Source organism: Schistocerca piceifrons, chromosome 2, assembly GCF_021461385.2.
Source record: "Schistocerca piceifrons isolate TAMUIC-IGC-003096 chromosome 2, iqSchPice1.1, whole genome shotgun sequence".
Lineage (NCBI taxonomy): Eukaryota > Metazoa > Arthropoda > Insecta > Orthoptera > Acrididae > Schistocerca > Schistocerca piceifrons.
This window is the reverse complement of record NC_060139.1, coordinates 559418927-559436956: the sequence shown is the minus strand read 5'-3', so window position 1 is coordinate 559436956 and position 18030 is coordinate 559418927. Positions and strand designations below refer to the sequence as shown.

Sequence of the window (18030 nt, the reverse complement as noted above, 5' to 3'; positions counted from 1 at the left end):
ACGAGCGATGGAACTCAGCGTCTCCGAGGTAGCCATGAAGTGGTGATTTCCTGTTCGACCCTTTCACGACTGTACCGTGAATATCAGAAACCCGGTAAAATCATCGAATCTCCGACATCGCTACGGCCGGAAAAAGATCCTGCAAGAACGGGACCAACGGCGACTGAAGAGAATCGTTCAACGCGACAGAAGTGCCCGCAAATTTCTGCATATTTCAACGCAGGACCATCAACAAGTGTCAGCGTGCGAAATATTCAACGAAACGTCATCGATATGGGTTTTCTGAGCCGAAGGCCCACTCGTGTACCCTTGATGACTGCACGACACAACGCTTTACGCACCGCCTGGGCCCGTCAGCACCGACATTGGACTGTTGATGACTGGAAACACGTATCCTGGTCGGACGGGTCTCATTTGAAATTGTTACGAGCGTGTGGACGTGTACGAGTATGGAGACAACTTCACGAATCCATGGATTTTGCATGTCGGCAGGGAACTGTGCAAGCTGGTGGAGGCTTTGTAAAGGTGTGGGACACGTGCAATTGGAGTGATACGGGACTCCTGATACGTCTAGATACAACTCTTGACAGGTGACTCGTACGTAAGCACCCTGTCTGATCACCTGCATCCATTCACGTCCATTGTGCATTCCGTCGGACTTGGGCAATTCCAGCAGGAAAATGCGACACCCTTTATGTCCAGATCTGCTACAGAGTGACTCTTGGAACACACTTCTGAGTTTCTTCCGCTGGCCACCAAGCAGGAACATTATTGATCATATCTGGCGTGCCTCGCAACGTGCTGTTCAGAAGAGATCGCCACTCCGTGGTACTCTTATGGATTTATGGACAGCTCTGCGGGATTGATGGTGTCAATTCCCTCCAGCACTACTTCAGACATTATTCGAGTCCATGCCACGTCATGTTGCGGCACTTCTGCGTGCTCGCGGGGGCCCTAAACGATATTAGGCAGTTGTACCAGTTTCTTTGGCTCTTCAGTGGGTCATAATTTCCTCTGAAACTTCGTAGAAAGTTGCTTCAGTGATCTCAGTAACCCTGGGAGATTAAAAAGTATCGCCCGTTCTTGGCACGTTAATTGTTTTTTCTGCGCATGAGGTTCTTTGTCCGTTATAATGCCGCTCTTGCTCCGCTTGTGTTGGTTGGTTCGTTCGAAGCCTCGTCGGTCACGGTTTGTGAAGTCTTGAGTCCGCTTGCTTAGCTGAGTGGTAACGTGTTTGCCTATAATGCCGCGGGCCCGAGTTCGATTCCCGGCCGGGTTGGAGATTTTCTCTGTCGGTGGACTGAGTGTTTTGTTGTCCACATCATCATCACCGACCCGCAAGTCTCCCAGTGTGGCGTCACCTGAAATAAGACTTCCAACCCGGGGCCGAACTTACGCGGATGGGGCCTCCCGGCCAAAACTGCCACACAATTATTTTTTATTTTTATTTTTATTTATTTATTTAATTTTTTTTTCTTTTGTGGAGCCTGAGAGAGAGTGTAGTTCGTGACGCGCGAGCAAGCAAGTTAGTGATTCGATTACAGTCGTTAGCTGGCACAAACACGTGGTACACACTTTCAGAGCGGGTTTGTACTGTGAAAACACGTAGGAAGACATGTATGTATCTTATGTAAATTGAAGGTAGAGGGGGGAGAAAGGAAAGGAAAGTGACTAGTGATTTGATTGGCATCGAGACTTAACGCGGAATCAGCGGCAGCGAGTGTGCCAGACCGGGATTCGAACAGTATCTATGTCCCCCATGCTAGCTACTCGGAGATTACCGCAGGAGATCAAATGTACTCGTGCATCCGCACTGAAGGAGGTCGATTCGTTGTCCACCGAGGCGCTGCAGTCCGGAACCGCGGGACTGCTACGGTCGCAGTTTCGAATCCTGCCTCGGGCATGGGTGTGTGTGATGTCCTTAGGTTAGTTAGGTTTAAGTAATTCTAAGTTCTAGGGGACTTATGACCTAAGATGTTGAGTCCCATAGCGCTCAGAGCCATTTGAACCACCGAGGCGAATCAATTATATATGAATGCGTAGTTTCCTTTTGGACATATTATCCAACGAAAGATCACCGCATGATGAAAAGTCTGGAGTGTGCTAGGCGGTGTCAGCTTCCAGGATTGTTGTCACAATTTTCTTCTGATACGACCGTAGTCACTACAGTTTATATGGGCGTCTTCCATAAATTTGTAGAGCACCTGGACGCCGCCGAACTCACAGAATATTATTTCCAACAAGACTGAGCCACGTGTCACACGTCTAAAGCCTCCATGCAAATAATAACCAGTTTCTTCGGTGACCGAATAAATTCAAAAAATTTGCGTCCTCTCCCGATCACCTGACCTAACTCCCCCTCAGATTTTTTTCTTTTTTGTACAGATGGAATGGGTGATATGATACTGCGTGAAGAGTTTGACAGAGCACTAAATGACCTAAGTCGAAAGAAGGCCCCAGGAGTTGACAACATTGCATTAAAAATACTCTACCATCTGGCGAGCAAGATGTATGAGACAGGCGAAATACCCTCAGACTTCAAGAAGAATATAATTATTCCGATCCCAAAAAAAAGCAGGTGTTGACAGATGTGAAAATTATCGAACTATCAGCTTAATAAGTCACGGCTGTAAAAAACTAACTCGAATCGTTTACAGACGAATGGAAAAACTGGTAGAAGCCGACCTCGGGGAAGATCGGTTTGCATTTCGTATTTAACATTAAACGCATGCCACTCTATGAAGTGTTTGAAGCACTATTGCAGGATTTTATCTGTGGATGGAGTCTGTGTCAGTAATGATATTTATAAAATGCGGTGATCTTGGCGGTGTTAATTTGAATAAAACACTGAGTTTACTCTGGTAAGGCGATGAATAAATTTCTGGATCTCGGGCCAGAGCTTTGGGTTTATGTCCACGATCTATCAGCGTCCTCTTGGCTCGCCCGCACGGGGGTTCTATGGCGTCGATTTGTCACGTGCCGTCCGTCGATGATGGAGCTACAAGTGAGGTATTGCGTGCGTTAGACGGACTGGCGCGGCCAGATATTCCGGCACTTGGCATCCATAATTTTCACGTTATTCACCTTTGCAATTGAGAGGAGTTTCAGCATTTTTATGGACGAGGATTTGACTCATCGTGAATGGCTCGCCTGGAAGTCAAGTGACGATATTTTTTTACCTGTTCGGCTCAAGTTGGAGAGTTCTCTTTGTAGACGTTAATGAAATGAGGCTCTTGAACGACAAGTGTAGAAATGGGCGAAGAAACTAAAAACACCTATCTAAAAATCCAGCGATTAATGTGTAAATACCCTTTGGTCGCAATTAAATCAACGTAAACAAATAATGGCATCGGTAAGTCCCACTTAAATTCAGTACTGCATTCAAAACTTCATTAAGAAATGAAATGAATGGATTATTAAAACTTGGCAACTAGTTTTTTGAAAGCAATGAAATAAGAAACATTCACTACAGCTTCACAATTTTCTTGAAGTAAAATACTGTAAGAGGCAGTCATATCTTGTTAAGGACATGCTCTGCATGACTAGTTCCACTGTCTGCACCAACATTGTGTCCCAATTGCTGCCGTCTATGCACAGGGTTTCCCAGGAGGAATGGTCAGCATTAAGGGATATAACAGGAACGATCATTCGAAGCAAAAGAGTCTTGTAAATATGGGCTCTTAAATGTATACCTGAGGAGTTATGAGCACTCGTTCGGTGGAAGAGATGTGTTTCACAGCAGCGAAGATGAGTAAGTGCTCATAACTCTTAAAGTGCGCACTTTAGAGGCCATGTTTACTGTACATTTTTTTTCTTATTTTGGTCCATACTACCACGTCATGAAATGTGGAAAGCAAAGAGCTCGCAGTAGAAGAAATTCGTTTCACAGTATCGAAAACGAAGTAGTGTTCATAGTTCTCAAGGTATGCGTTTTAGAATCCATGTTCACTGGACTTTCTTTGCTTCGGATGATCGTTCCTGTCATATCCCTAAATACTGACCACTCCTCGTGGGACAGCCGGTATAAATACTTCCAATTGTAGCAAGGCAGCCACCTTCATAGTCCCAAATAAGCGCCACGCTTTGTATCTCATGTTTCAAGGAGCTCTGGACCACGTAACTGCTCGCGGACAACTGTAATAATTTCAGAAGGCAACATATCGCACCCTAGCAAGAACAGTGACACAACTCAAAAATGCAGTACTTGAGAAAAATTGACTTAAATAATTCTGTAAAGCTTATCTGAAATAATAAAAACGCCCTTTAAATTTCAAGTAAGTAGTTTTGGCAGTAAGTTCGATTATAGTCTATACAACAGTAAAACGGACATGTAAATCTGTACTCGAATGTGGGGTGTTATCAGGTAATTATTAATTCTTTGAGTTGTCATTTTCCTTGATATTCTAAAAAATTCTTTTATGACCTCTCGTCTAATATTTTTGCCACTTTTCCACCCCAAATAATATACTTTTTATCTGTAATATAATACGACATTCTAACCTCCATCACACAAAATAAAATATGAAAAACAAATTAAAGTTATTGTACTATAAGAATACAAAATCCAGAATTGTAATTTATGAAAATTAATTTAACAAGGAACATCAGTTAGGTACGATTCAAGGAACACAATTTACGAAAACATAGACTCATAAGTGGACTTATGTAATTCAGGAATACTTCCGCCGAGAAGAGAGATTCAATATGAACATTCTTTATAGCAGGAATTTCCATTTTTTTCTTGTGCGCTGCAACGCACGAAATTTCGTAATATTTACAACAGCTGTAATGGCCAAAACTGTGTCTGTTCCTTCTGAAACGCAAGCGGAAAGGACATTTTAATGTTATATGCAGACACTATATAAACACAGACATTGTAATAATCAGTGATACTGAAAATTGCATTCAAATTACCTACGCACGAAAAGTTTGACAACTTCGAATTTGTTGCTTTCCCATGCGCAAGTGTCAGTAGCAAAGCTGAAGTGATACGGTTCCTGCTGTGGCGAATCATGAAGTAGCCTACAACAAAACTGACACGAGTGCCCTGAAACGGAAAAATAACGAGATACAAATGTGAAGTTCAAAATGGCTCTGAGCACTATGGGACTTAACATCTATGGTCATCAGTCCTTAGAACCCAGAACTACTGAAACCTAACTAACCTAACGACATCACACAACACCCAGTCATCACGAGGTAGAGAAAATCCCTGACCCCGCCGGGAATCGAACCCGGGAACCCGGGCGCGGGAAGCGGTAACGCTACCGCACGACCACGAGCTGCGGACCAAATGTGAAGTTTCCTGCACGTTGGAGCAGTGACAAAAACAAAAAATTGCCGATTTTTGACTTTAGTCACTTTTCTTGCCGGCATGCGATGCGTTAATGTTCGTTCAAATAAAGTGGTTTTTCTAAGAAAGACATCGAAATTGACACTCCTAAAGGGAAAAGCCATTGTGCGGAAATCAAAACGGTCCAGCAGTTTTAGGTAAACGAGAGAGCGAAATGAATGCTATGTCGCAATGCCGCTGTCCCATTTGTTCGTGTGCGCTCTCTCTCTCTCTCTCTCTCTCTCTCTCTCTCTCTCTCTCTCTCTTTCTGGAGAAGGAAAGAAGCGATTATTGCCGATGAGGAGAAGTTCAGGCCACTGCAATTCTATGGCACAGTGCCGAGTGTGGCGATGTTCACTGGCCTCTAGTGACCGCCACTCAGCGCAAAGAGAGAGAGAGAGAGAGAGAGAGAGAGAGAGAAAACTTCACTGTCTTACGTGACAGACTGAAGTTCATCATGCATTCTGCTCATACCCCTATGTCTCTGCGTAATTTTTCTACAACTTCCTTCTTCTCGCTTGATTCTCCTGTTCTCTTTCCGCTTAATCGAGATCTCACGCTGAGGCCTCTGTTTACCTCGAAGCTATGTTTGTAGTTGGGTAGCACTTTTGACAGCAAAGAAACCTACTGGAGTTGGAAATCTCATACCCCATTTCCGATTAACGTATGCTAGGTTCTGTCTTACAACCTGCGTAAGTTTTTGTCGCTTTCTCTGGCAAACAAATGTAGAGCCAGTCCGATATTTGCCCAACTAGAGTTTGAAAAGTCGCCTAGACACGATTGCGTAATTAGCTGCTCACATCCAATGACACACTTCTGTGTTAGCATTACGCTGCCGGGCAGATACAACATTTGATGCACAATCGTAGCAATGAGTTATTGCAAAGATTCTGTACGCGCTACATTTGTTTGTTTTACCATCGTCACAGAACATTGTAATCTGCCACTAATAATTAACGTATTTTCTGTCCAAAAGTTCCTCTCCTCAGCACACTTCACGAAGGTTTCATTCTCGATCTGAGCACATAACTCGAAGTGCCCGCCTCGTTCTTTCCGTAACTTAATATCGTGCTCTGATTCAATGCGTCAGAGGATGCATAATTTTTTGTAACATGGGTTCTAATATGTTAGTCAAAAGATGTGGTGTCTGTATCTGAAGTACCAGAGAAGCACTGGCGCCAACTAGAGAGCGCAGAATCTCAGAGTGACCACAGTATTTTGCAGACACCAAACCAAAAGGAAAACCGTAAACCTAGATTCAGTGTTCCCATTAGTATATAAACCAAATTTATTCCGCGAATGACTATTTGGAGGCATTCATTCAATTCACTATAACGAAGCAATTGCTTGCCTGGCATGTCCATGGCAGCAGGATATTGCCATATACACTCCTGGAAATTGAAATAAGAACACCGTGAATTCATTGTCCCAGGAAGGGGAAACTTTATTGACACATTCCTGGGGTCAGATATATCACATGATCACACTGACAGAACCACAGGCACATAGACACAGGCAACAGAGCATGCACAATGTCGGCACCAGTACAGTGTATATCCACCTTTCGCAGCAATGCAGGCTGCTATTCTCCCATGGAGACGATCGTAGAGATGCTGGATGTAGTCCTGTGGAACGGCTTGCCATGCCATTTCCACCTGGCGCCTCAGTTGGACCAGCGTTCGTGCTGGACGTGCAGACCGCGTGAGACGACGCTTCATCCAGTCCCAAACATGCTCAATGGGGGACAGATCCGGAGATCTTGCTGGCCAGGGTAGTTGACTTACACCTTCTAGAGCACGTTGGGTGGCACGGGATACATGCGGACGTGCATTGTCCTGTTGGAACAGCAAGTTCCCTTGCCGGTCTAGGAATGGTAGAACGATGGGTTCGATGACGGTTTGGATGTACCGTGCACTATTCAGTGTCCCCTCGACGATCACCAGTGGTGTACGGCCAGTGTAGGAGATCGCTCCCCACACCATGATGCCGGGTGTTGGCCCTGTGTGCCTCGGTCGTATGCAGTCCTGATTGTGGCGCTCACCTGCACGGCGCCAAACACGCATACGACCATCATTGGCACCAAGGCAGAAGCGACTCTCATCGCTGAAGACGACACGTCTCCATTCGCCCCTCCATTCACGCCTGTCGCGACACCACTGGAGGCGGGCTGCACGATGTTGGGGCGTGAGCGGAAGACGGCCTAACGGTGTGCGGGACCGTAGCCCAGCTTCATGGAGACGGTTGCGAATGGTCCTCGCCGATACCCCAGGAGCAACAGTGTCCCTAATTTGCTGGGAAGTGGCGGTGCGGTCCCCTACGGCACTGCGTAGGATCCTACAGTCTTGGCGTGCATCCGTGCGTCGCTGCGGTCCGGTCCCAGGTCGACGGGCACGTGCACCTTCCGCCGACCACTGGCGACAACATCGATGTACTGTGGAGACCTCACGCCCCACGTGTTGAGCAATTCGGCGGTACGTCCACCCGACCTCCCGCATGCCGACTATACGCCCTCGCTCAAAGTCCGTCAACTGCACATACGGTTCACGTCCACGCTGTCGCGGCATGCTACCAGTGTTAAAGACTGCGATGGAGCTCCGTATGCCACGGCAAACTGGCTGACACTGACGGCGGCGGTGCACAAATGCTGCGCAGCTAGCGCCATTCGACGGCCAACACCGCGGTTCCTGGTGTGTCCGCTGTGCCGTGCGTGTGATCATTGCTTGTACAGCCCTCTCGCAGTGTCAGGAGCAAGTATGGTGGTCTGACACACCGGTGTCAATGTGTTCTTTTTTCCATTTCCAGGAGTGTACTAAAGTCAGATAAGTGCAGCATTGAATTCACGTAGCGTCAGATTTTGTTTAATGGCGGTAAGTTCCACATTAGTTAGCGAAGCAGCGCAGGTGCAACATGTTTCTAAGCATAATAGAGAAGGCAGTGAACGCTACTAACGTACGTGTGGCGCTTTGCGATGCTGCCCGTTATTTTCAGTGCACGTGTTTGTTTTGCCTAAAGATTGTGGAAAATTAGATCTTGTAAAATGAGTGTTGCTGCTGCGTTGTCTGGGAAGTCGCCTGTTGAGATCTAACATTGTATTCTAAAAGTAAGTGCCGTGGTGAGGATCATTTCGTAGCGGTACGGTCTTACTCTGACGTACTGTTCCGTAAGGACCATGATTTTTCAGTGGGACCTACACTCACACAAAAACGAATGGGCGAGCTGTGTGATAAATTGAAGTCTTCCAAGATGATAATTCCCCTGCCCGTGTGAATGATTTAACGTGTGTGAAGATGAAATAACACGTCTTTCTTCGCTTCCACAATATTCGTATTAGAATGTTCTAGTGCCGCTGCTGAATAGATTATGAAAACAATTACGAGTATGCGTCAGTATCTCACTAGCAACTCGACAGGAGTTTTCGAGAGGATGTGACAATTCCTTCTTTGACGATGTCAATTTTGTGGTAATATTGGAGCAGGAATTGTGAACATTTGACATAAAAGAAATCATTTGGGGAAAAAAGATGATGCAAATTTTTTTTCCCGCCTTTGTGATAATTTTCCAGTACTTATCTACGGTACCTGTTAGAATGAAAGTTTAGTCATGGTCTGTGTTCACAATCAAAAATGAAAACATCTGACACTTTCAGTATTAGCAACATTCCACCTTACAGTACCACATGTCACTATCTTACTACAGTGTTTCTGCAGTACAGCTAATTATCTTAAGAGATTGATGGCGTTACGATACTTTCAACTAATTTTAATTAATAGTCAAGCTTTACCTAGTAAGCATAACAGAAAATTCGCTTCCAACGTAACCATCCAAGGATGGCATTTAAAGTTTGTTTACATCTACATGATTACTCTGCAATTCACATTTAAGTGCTTGGCAGAGGGTTCATCGAACCATAATCATACTATCTCCCTACCATTCCACTCCTTTCTGTTTGAGCTCTGATTTCTCTTATTTTATTTTGATGATCATTCCTACCTATGTAGGCTGGGCTCAACAAAATATTTTCCCATTCGGAAGAGAAAGTTGGTGACTGTAATATCGTAAATAGATCTCGCCGCGACGAAAAACGTCTTTGCTTTAATGACTTCCATCCCAACTCGCGTATCATATCTGCTCCACACTCTCCCCTATTACGTGATAATACAAAACGAGCTGCCCTTTTTTGCACCCTTTCGATGTCCTCCGATGTTTAGCTTTGCATGTTCAAATGAAACCTTCGTCTTCAGCTAATTTAATCAATAACCGCACGCTTTAGTATGACAAGCATGAGCTCGAGAAAGCTAGTTTAAATGCAGACACTTCGGTGCACTCGTCGCTCTGACTGGCTGTCGTTTTGCGACCGTAGCTCCGAACAATGATACCTCCGACTTTTCTGGAGTATTTCGCTTGAGTCGATGTTCCTTACCCTGATCTGACCATTCAGGTAATTTTCTCCATCCTGTGTTATTGTTATCAGAATGGGACTGACAGTTTTGGATGCTAGAATCGGCCCACCAAAATATTAACTGTGTGTGTGTGTGTGTGTGTGTGTGTGTGTGTGTGTGTGTTCATTTTTATTCAACAGAACATTTTTGTCGGTGAAACATTTTCCTACATAATTCAGAAGAAAGAAACTGGGTAATAAAACATGGGACATTGGAACTTTAGAAACAAACACTGATAATTCCTCTCTCTCTCTCCCTCCCTCTCTCTCTCTCCCTCCCTCTCTCTCTCTCCCTCCCTCTCTCTCTCTCCCTCCCTCTCTCTCTCTCCCTCCCTCTCTCTCCCTCCCTCCCTCTCTCTCCCTCCCTCCCTCTCTCTCCCTCCCTCCCTCTCTCTCCCTCCCTCCCTCTCTCTCCCTCCCTCCCTCTCTCTCTCTCCCTCCCTCTCTCTCTCTCTCTCCCTCCCTCTCTTTCTCTCCCTCCCTCTCTCTCTCTCCCTCCCTCTCTCTCTCTCTCCCTCCCTCTCTCTCTCCCTCCCTCTCTCTCTCTCTCCCTCCCTCTCTCTCCCTCCCTCTCTCTCCCTCCCTCTCTCTCCCTCCCTCCCTCTCTCTCCCTCCCTCCCTCTCTCTCCCTCCCTCCCTCTCTCTCCCTCCCTCCCTCTCTCTCCCTCCCTCCCTCTCTCTCCCTCCCTCCCTCTCTCTCCCTCCCTCCCTCCCTCCCTCTCTCTCCCTCCCTCCCTCCCTCTCCCTCCCTCCCTCCCTCCCTCTCCCTCCCTCCCTCCCTCTCTCTCCCTCCCTCCCTCTCTCTCCCTCCCTCCCTCTCTCTCCCTCCCTCCCCCTCTCTCCCTCCCTCCCCCTCTCTCCCTCCCTCCCCCTCTCTCCCTCTCCCTCCCTCTCTCTCTCTCTCCCTCCCTCTCTCTCTCTCTCTCCCTCCCTCTCTCTCCGCCTCCCCCCTCTCTCCCGCCTCTCTCTCTCTCCCGCCTCTCTCTCTCTCCCTCCCCCTCTCTCCCCCCCTCTCCCCCCCCCTCTCTCTCTCTCTCTCTCTCTCTCTCTCTCTCTCTCTCTCTCTCTCTCCCTCTCTCCCTCCCTCCCTCCCCCTCTCCCTCCTCCCTCCCTCCCACTGTGTGACCATATGTTTGTTTGCTTCCTTGTTTGTATATAATTACAGTTTTGTTTTGATCGTGATGCAATTTTGAACACTTTATCTTCAAGACAAGGGGAAGATCAGTGGCCATATAAGATTTCGCTATATGACTAAAACATATATGTATGTAATCTTTAGGAGAAAGGTTGTTACAAAAATTGTTGGTACCAAACATCTCGAAAAGTACTCGACCGATTTACTTCAAAGTTCATGGCCGATTTACTTCAAATTTCTACACTTAGATGAGACAATAAAGAAAACCAATGTAAAGTTAAATGCCTAACGAAAGAAATATATCGTGGTAAACTGACAATAATTCCTATCACAGCGGCAATACCCGTCTTGCACACACTATTTAAAAGATAGAAGAAATCCACAATTTTGAAGATACAAAAATGAAATTTTGTACAAGGCTTTACTTAAAATTAACACTTCATGGAACTTAAAAATTTTATTTTCAAAAATTAAATACGTACCTTTTTCCTCAAACTGTTGTTGTTATTTCTAAAAAAAAAATCTCTATTTAATCCCTTTATATATAGTAAGCTTCTCCATTGAAGTTTTTTCAGTACATGGAATAGGAAAATTTTAATAATGTTTTTAATTATAATTCTGTAAGCATAATATAACATTTATGCAAAATTCCATGCACTTCACTCCATATTTCAGCTAACATTCAGAATTCCAACATTTACTCTTGAGACAACATTTATTTTGTTTATACAAATAAGTGTACAAAATTTCACAATTCTAGATATCATAGATTCTGGGAAAAAGATGGTAAACTTTAAGAAACGCCATTTTTCAGGAAATGCAATTTAAAGCTCAACCTCACGTTTTTTCTTATGTTGTCTCGTCAGAACGTTCCAGGTTTGTTCTCAGGGTCCTCTTCCCCTTCAAGGCCTCCGTTCTGGTTTCATGTTTCCTGCCTTCTTTCCTTTACCAACTCTTCAACTGACTCTTCAGCTGCAGAGAGGCACTGTAAATCTATTTTTCTCAAGATGTCACGAGTGAAATTTCCTACCTTAAACACCATTTTCTGGAGTAAGGTCATCGTCCCTATGTTCTCATCATTAAATATAACAATCTCATCATAATTTCCAATTTTGATACGCATAGCAGATTACAATACGTTTTTAGAGAATCGTTTAGAGACTCATTTGGATTCTGAGTTTTGCCATGAATTCACTTCATTAGAAGTTCAGGATCGCCCAGAAACGTGTAAGCTGGCTTGACAGAATCCAGAATACAGTTTGGAAGCCTCTCCTTGTGATCGTAGGAGTTGTTATCCCTCTGAACCAGTAGATATTTCCACCAGCTGATGTGGCCCTGATGGAGAATGGGATGTTCGTTTGTTGACAACACTTGGAAATGTGAAGCTCATACTGCATTTTTCATGTCGCTTGCACTGCACAGGTTCTCGCGTAATTGAGTGATGAAAGAATCGAACACTCGCGCAAGTCTCCGTTTGTAACACAGGCAAAAGAAGAAATGCTTCTTCATAAGCAAAGCAGCTGGTTTTTTATTGTTTCTAAGATAAGTAACAGTGTCACAGCCGGCCAGCTTGGCCGAGCGGTTCTAGGCACTACAGTCTGGAACCGTGAGACCGCTATGGTCGCAGGTTCGAATCCTGCCTCGGTCATGGATATGTGTGTGATGCCCTTAGGTTAGTTAGGTTTAAGTAGTTCTAAGTTCTAGGGGACTGATGACCTCAGAAGTTAAGTACCATACTGCTCAGAGCCATAGGTGACCAATAAAACCAAACAGTATATATCACAGCTTTCTAAATGTGTACCATGCAAGTTTGCTGATAAGTAATCCACGAAATCGTTGTTAACCCTTTGACCGTCACATTTAGAAAAAAAAGGGGAAAATTTTTTTGTGACGAATATTTACTGTATATGTTGCACATATGCCATATCCATTGCAACAGTTATTTGAAGCTATTGGTTAATAAATAACATAATTATTCCAAATGGCATCATTAGAAATTACATAATAATTGCTCAAAAAATGCGTACATAACTGTTTTGTAAACTTACCGTATTTCTTTTCAAATGGCTCTAAGCACTATGGGACTTAACATCTGAGGTCATCAGTCCCCTAGAACTTAGAACTACTTAAGCCTAACTAACCTAAGGACATCACACACATCCATGCCCGAGGCAGGATTCAAACCTGCGACCATAGCGGTCGCGCGGTTCCAGACTGAGGCGCCTAGAACCGCTCGGCCACTTCGGCTGGCCGTATTTCTTTCCCTTGCCCGTGAGGAACTACGTAAAGTTGGTTCCATAACCAAGAATTCCACTATACACAGAATAAAACTAAACACAACAGTTATTGTTTACTCACAAATGCAGTAGCACTAACTCACGACATTTTTCTGTCCTGCACTTCAAAGAAACGGCGACTCACGAAAGCAAACGCCACTGTGATCTGTTGGCCAAACTTGGAACTACGTGAAGCGATGCCAAACGGTATCATTGAAGCATTGGGAAGCTCAAAACAGCCAGAAATACTTAATGATGTCATTTGGAATCGCAGACGCAGAAAGGGTTAAGCGAGCTAGTATTAAAGAGTTCCTTCAAAAAATGGGCGTAGCACGACGGTCGCGTCAGACATTAAATTATTTTTCAGGCGCTTCGGATGTGGTTTTACCATTGTCCATGTGTTCTACTAATAAATAAAAAATAAACTGAAAATTAACATTTTCCGTTAGTTTCATGAACGCCCCCCCCCCCCTCCCTTTCAAGTATTTGCACAATAAGATTATTATATAGTATTCCATTCGTTCCCGTAACATAACAAAGTTGACAGCAAGTGTCAGCTGAGGGAACAGGAGACAGCAGCAGCAGCAGCAGCAGCTGGTGGTTGTTTTTACGTGTAGTTTCCCAGATATGCGCGCCACGCAGGTGGCAGGGCGGCTGTCAAGTCTTGCGTCCGGAGTGTTGTTTTCACGTCGCCGTGGTTCACGGCCGCTCCGCACTGCTTGCACAAGACGCCGCGCCGCCGCCGCCGCCGCATCTAGCCTTCACCTTGGCGCTCCGTCTCCGTCTAGCCGCCCTCGCGGCTGTTCCGTACCCACCCACCTGTCTGCCCTCGCTCCTGCTTGCGACAGCGGCTAACGAAATCCTCTTGTTTTACAGGACGCGAGCCACACAACTGGCGCCAGTACCTAGCAACCACGGCCGGAGCGACATCATCCTGCACTAGTGTGAGTACCGCAGCTCTCCACTCCTCTGTTACCACGTCTCGATACTCTGACTGGCTCGTCTTTCCCCACTGTGTAGCTGAGTGAGCTCGTGTATCGTAACATTCTGTGTTACAAGTACCATTAAATGTAGAAAGACCATCAAAAAACTACAACAGAAATAGGAAATCGGGCTCTGCAGCGTCTTGTAGACATAAAGAAAAGTTTAAGCCTTTTATCTCAGAAGTGAAATTCTGCAATTTAATTAGAGACGGTTGATTTCTTGTCCAACCATTCATTCCAGCTCATGCCTTTGCACGATCGAAATACCACGGCTCTTCAAAACCTTCGTCAGTGAGCAAGCCAGATGAGCCCGTCTCCTCCGACACATCATTATTGTTTCCAGAATGAAATTTCAGTCTGCAGTGGAATGTGCGGTGATCTGAAAGGTCCTGGACCTTTAAAACTGACCGGGGCTCGAACCTGGAACCTTTCCATCACGAGGGTCAACACTCAAGCTGCTGACGAGAGCAAGGCAAGCACCATCTATCCTCAGTGGAAGATCGGGCCAAAATATGCGAACGCGGGTCTCTGCATATCCGGAGATACTCCACCGTTCCTGAGAAAATGACGGTCAAAGTTTTCGACGTACGTTAAATACCTTTTAGCGGGCGATAATCTCAGTCGAGGTGGTGGCTCAATGGCTAGCATAGCGAACACTCACTTTATCGGCCCGTGTTCGAAAACCGATCAATGTTCTGTTTTTTGTTTATCTGCCCATGTCGTTAGAAGGTTAGTACTGGAGTATTTCTTACCAAGTTAGGAAATAAAAGGGCATTATATTAATTGTAAAATTACAACTTGGTTCCAGAAAAAAGTGTCATACAATTATCATGCAATATAAACGTGTGTGTATGGTATTTTCAGAGGTTACAATCTTCTAAAATTATCATATATATACTCTTATTGTGAAACCCAGTTGTAATTTTGCAATTAACATAGTGTCCTTGTATGCCCTAGCTTGATAAGAAGCATTCATATAGTAATCTGTTACGGGCATAGGTGGTGGTGGTGGTGTCGCATACTCCGTGAAAGAGCGTAGGGGAACGATGCGGGAGACCCGCACCGCCGTACTAGGCAAGGTCCTAACCGAGGTGGTTTGCCATTGCCTTCCTCCGACCGTAATGGGGATGGATGGATGGATGGATGGATGGATGATGATGATGATGAAGACGACACAACACCGTCATCTCGAGGCAGGTGAAAATCCCTGACCCCGCCGGGAATCGAAACCGGGACCCCATGCTCGGAAAGCGAGAACGCTACCGCGAGACCACGAGCTGCGGACAACGGACATATGTAGAAATAAATAAATAAAAACAATAATCGTGTTTCTAACACTGGGCGCGAAAGTTAGAAGTCGTGATGCTAGCCACATGCCACCATTTCGGCTGACGTCATCGAGCGTAAAAGGCATCCAAATTACGTCGAAAACCTAGACCGTTATTTCCTCAGATACGGTCGAGTGTCTATGGATAAGTCGAGACAAGTGTTCACTTATTTTGACTCATCTTCCATTGAGCAAAGGTTCTGGAAACTGGGTTACGGCACGTGCCATGTTTGGTTCGTTAGCCACCCAAGCGCGGCTCACTACTCGCTCTCACTGCTTCACTACCGCCAGTACCTCATCTCCTACTTTCAAACTTCATAGAAGTTCTTCTGCACACTCAGCAGCAGAGTGAAAAATCGCTCTGGAAACAATCGTCCTAGATGCGGCTATGTCGTGTCTCCGCAATGTCCTTTCTTCCAGGAGTGTTAGTGGCGCAAGATATGGAGGAGAACTTGCCTGAAGTTTGGAAGGTAGGAGATGAGATAGCGCGGCAGTAAGGCTGTGAAGGCGGGTCGTGAGTTGTGCCCAGATAGTTTGATCGGTAGAGCACCTGCCCGCGAAAGGGAAAGATTCCAGATTCGAGTCCCAGCACGACACCCAGTTTCAATCTGCCAGGAAAACTCGTATCATCACTGACTTACGAACCTCTTTGTAAAAGCTTTGTTGCTGTACAGCTTATGCTGTATATGCTTAGCTTAACATAACATATAAATAAGTACAACCAATGAAATTAGATCTTTTCAGCTTTAACTTTCAAGGGTGGTAATAAATATTACTTAAAGCTTTTTATTTTCTTATCCATACTGCTGTATTTATGGTTTCCAAGTTTGACTGCAGTCAATTTCGAAAGCACAAGGTTCTATCAGGAATCGATTCACGGTTGATCCACAAAAATATCACTAGAACTTGAGGAAACTGAATATCCGTGTATCAACTTGTACGAAAACAACTGAATTAAAAGGCCCAACTAAAAGTAGCCTTTTTGCTTCGATTGAAATTAAATTGGAAAATATTAAATACAACTGGTTTGACGTAGAAATAAGAAGGGAATAAACAGGACTTAGTTTGCGCCGTAGAGCTTTTCGTAGCTGACGTCCTCACCATCTTACACCACAGTTAATGTTAGTACTTCGACCACAGACGATTTTTACACATTAATGCACACTTACCAAGATTTGTGTAAATGGATCTCACAGCCCTCAAGAGATTGCGAGACTTAATGGCAAAGTGTAATGAAATAAATTACTTGCCCATTCTTAAAGTGCCCTTGCGCACAGCTAAGGCAAATACTCTTATAGGGCAACGAGTTATATAAAACATATGTAGCGACCATGTTTATTACGATTTGGGCAAGATCACTTATAAGTTGAATGGTATGAAATTTTCACTACACAAGATGTGAACAAATGTGAATTTTGAAAAGAAAAATTTCATATCTGTGCTGCGGATTTATTTACAGTTCTCGGACCTCTTCGAAAGACCGCAGTTTTAGATTGCGCCATAAGAGAAAAAAAGATATTGAAAATAAGTAACAAAGTCACGGCAAAGCCAGACCGGTGACACGTCGAAATGTTCAGTCTATCCCACAGTGAGGTGAAAACTGGAATTAGCAGTACAGTGATTATCAAAGTAAAAGTGTGGACTGAAACTGTGATAAACTATTTGATCACATTTTGAATAAAAGTTAGTTCAGTATATTAGAAATCGTTAAGAGCTACAGAGAATGATGATTACATGAGGTGATCCGGATGGTAAAAGGCAAAAGCGAACTGCTGGGCATCTCTTAGCTGCCTTTGAAAAAACTGAAGACCACACTCTCGTTTATTTGTACGTATAGTATAAATATTGACATATGGTCTCTTGGGTCCTCAATCAAAATACATGTTTCTTTACACAAGCATACATAAAATTTTACAACCAAAAATTAATTTTTGGTGAAGGGGTCCTAAGCTTCTTACTTGAAATATTCAACAGCGCCAAAGTATTGTGTATATTACGATATTACGTAAGTGATTTGAAGATAAAAAGAAACAGGGAAGTGTTGCAAACTCTCGATGTTTTAGATATCCATTCTACAGCTTTGCTTTCAAATTGCTGTACAGTTTAAGCCATCGATGTGCATAGTATTTATTTTGTACTAACTAAAGATATTATTGCGATGTAATATGGTAGCTGCGGCGTAATCTGGCCATACAGACGTTGTGGAGGGATTCTATCGTACAATGAAAACCGACAAGCGTTTTGTGGAATAACTGGAACGGTGCGCCGAGTTCTCCTTTCAGTGCTCCCCGGCTGACAAGCGGAAACTTCCGTCCCGCGGGAGAGATTATATCTGAGCCGCGGACAGCCCGCTTAGCGGTAGTGGGGTTGGTGATTGGGGGGGGGGGGGGGAGGGTGTTCCGCACACGTGCTGGAACTTGCCCCGGCTGCCGCCCCTCCGTACTACAAGATACAGTCACGCATTCAGAAAATACGTGGTGCAGGCTAAGTCTAAATCGTCATAGTTGACACTGACAGTCCCACTGTCGAGTGCTAAGTT

At 44.7% G+C, this 18030-nt stretch overlaps 1 protein-coding gene across 2 annotated transcripts in view; it reads left to right on the top strand.

Annotated features, from left to right (window-relative positions):
• LOC124776248 (protein FAM43A) overlaps positions 1-18030 on the top strand; it is a 604461-nt gene that overhangs the window by 117308 nt on the left and 469123 nt on the right. For both annotated transcript variants that reach the window (XM_047251115.1, XM_047251113.1), the window contains exon 2: positions 14058-14125. The gene's annotated coding sequence lies outside the window, so the exon portion shown is untranslated. The remainder of the gene's footprint in view (positions 1-14057; positions 14126-18030) is intronic.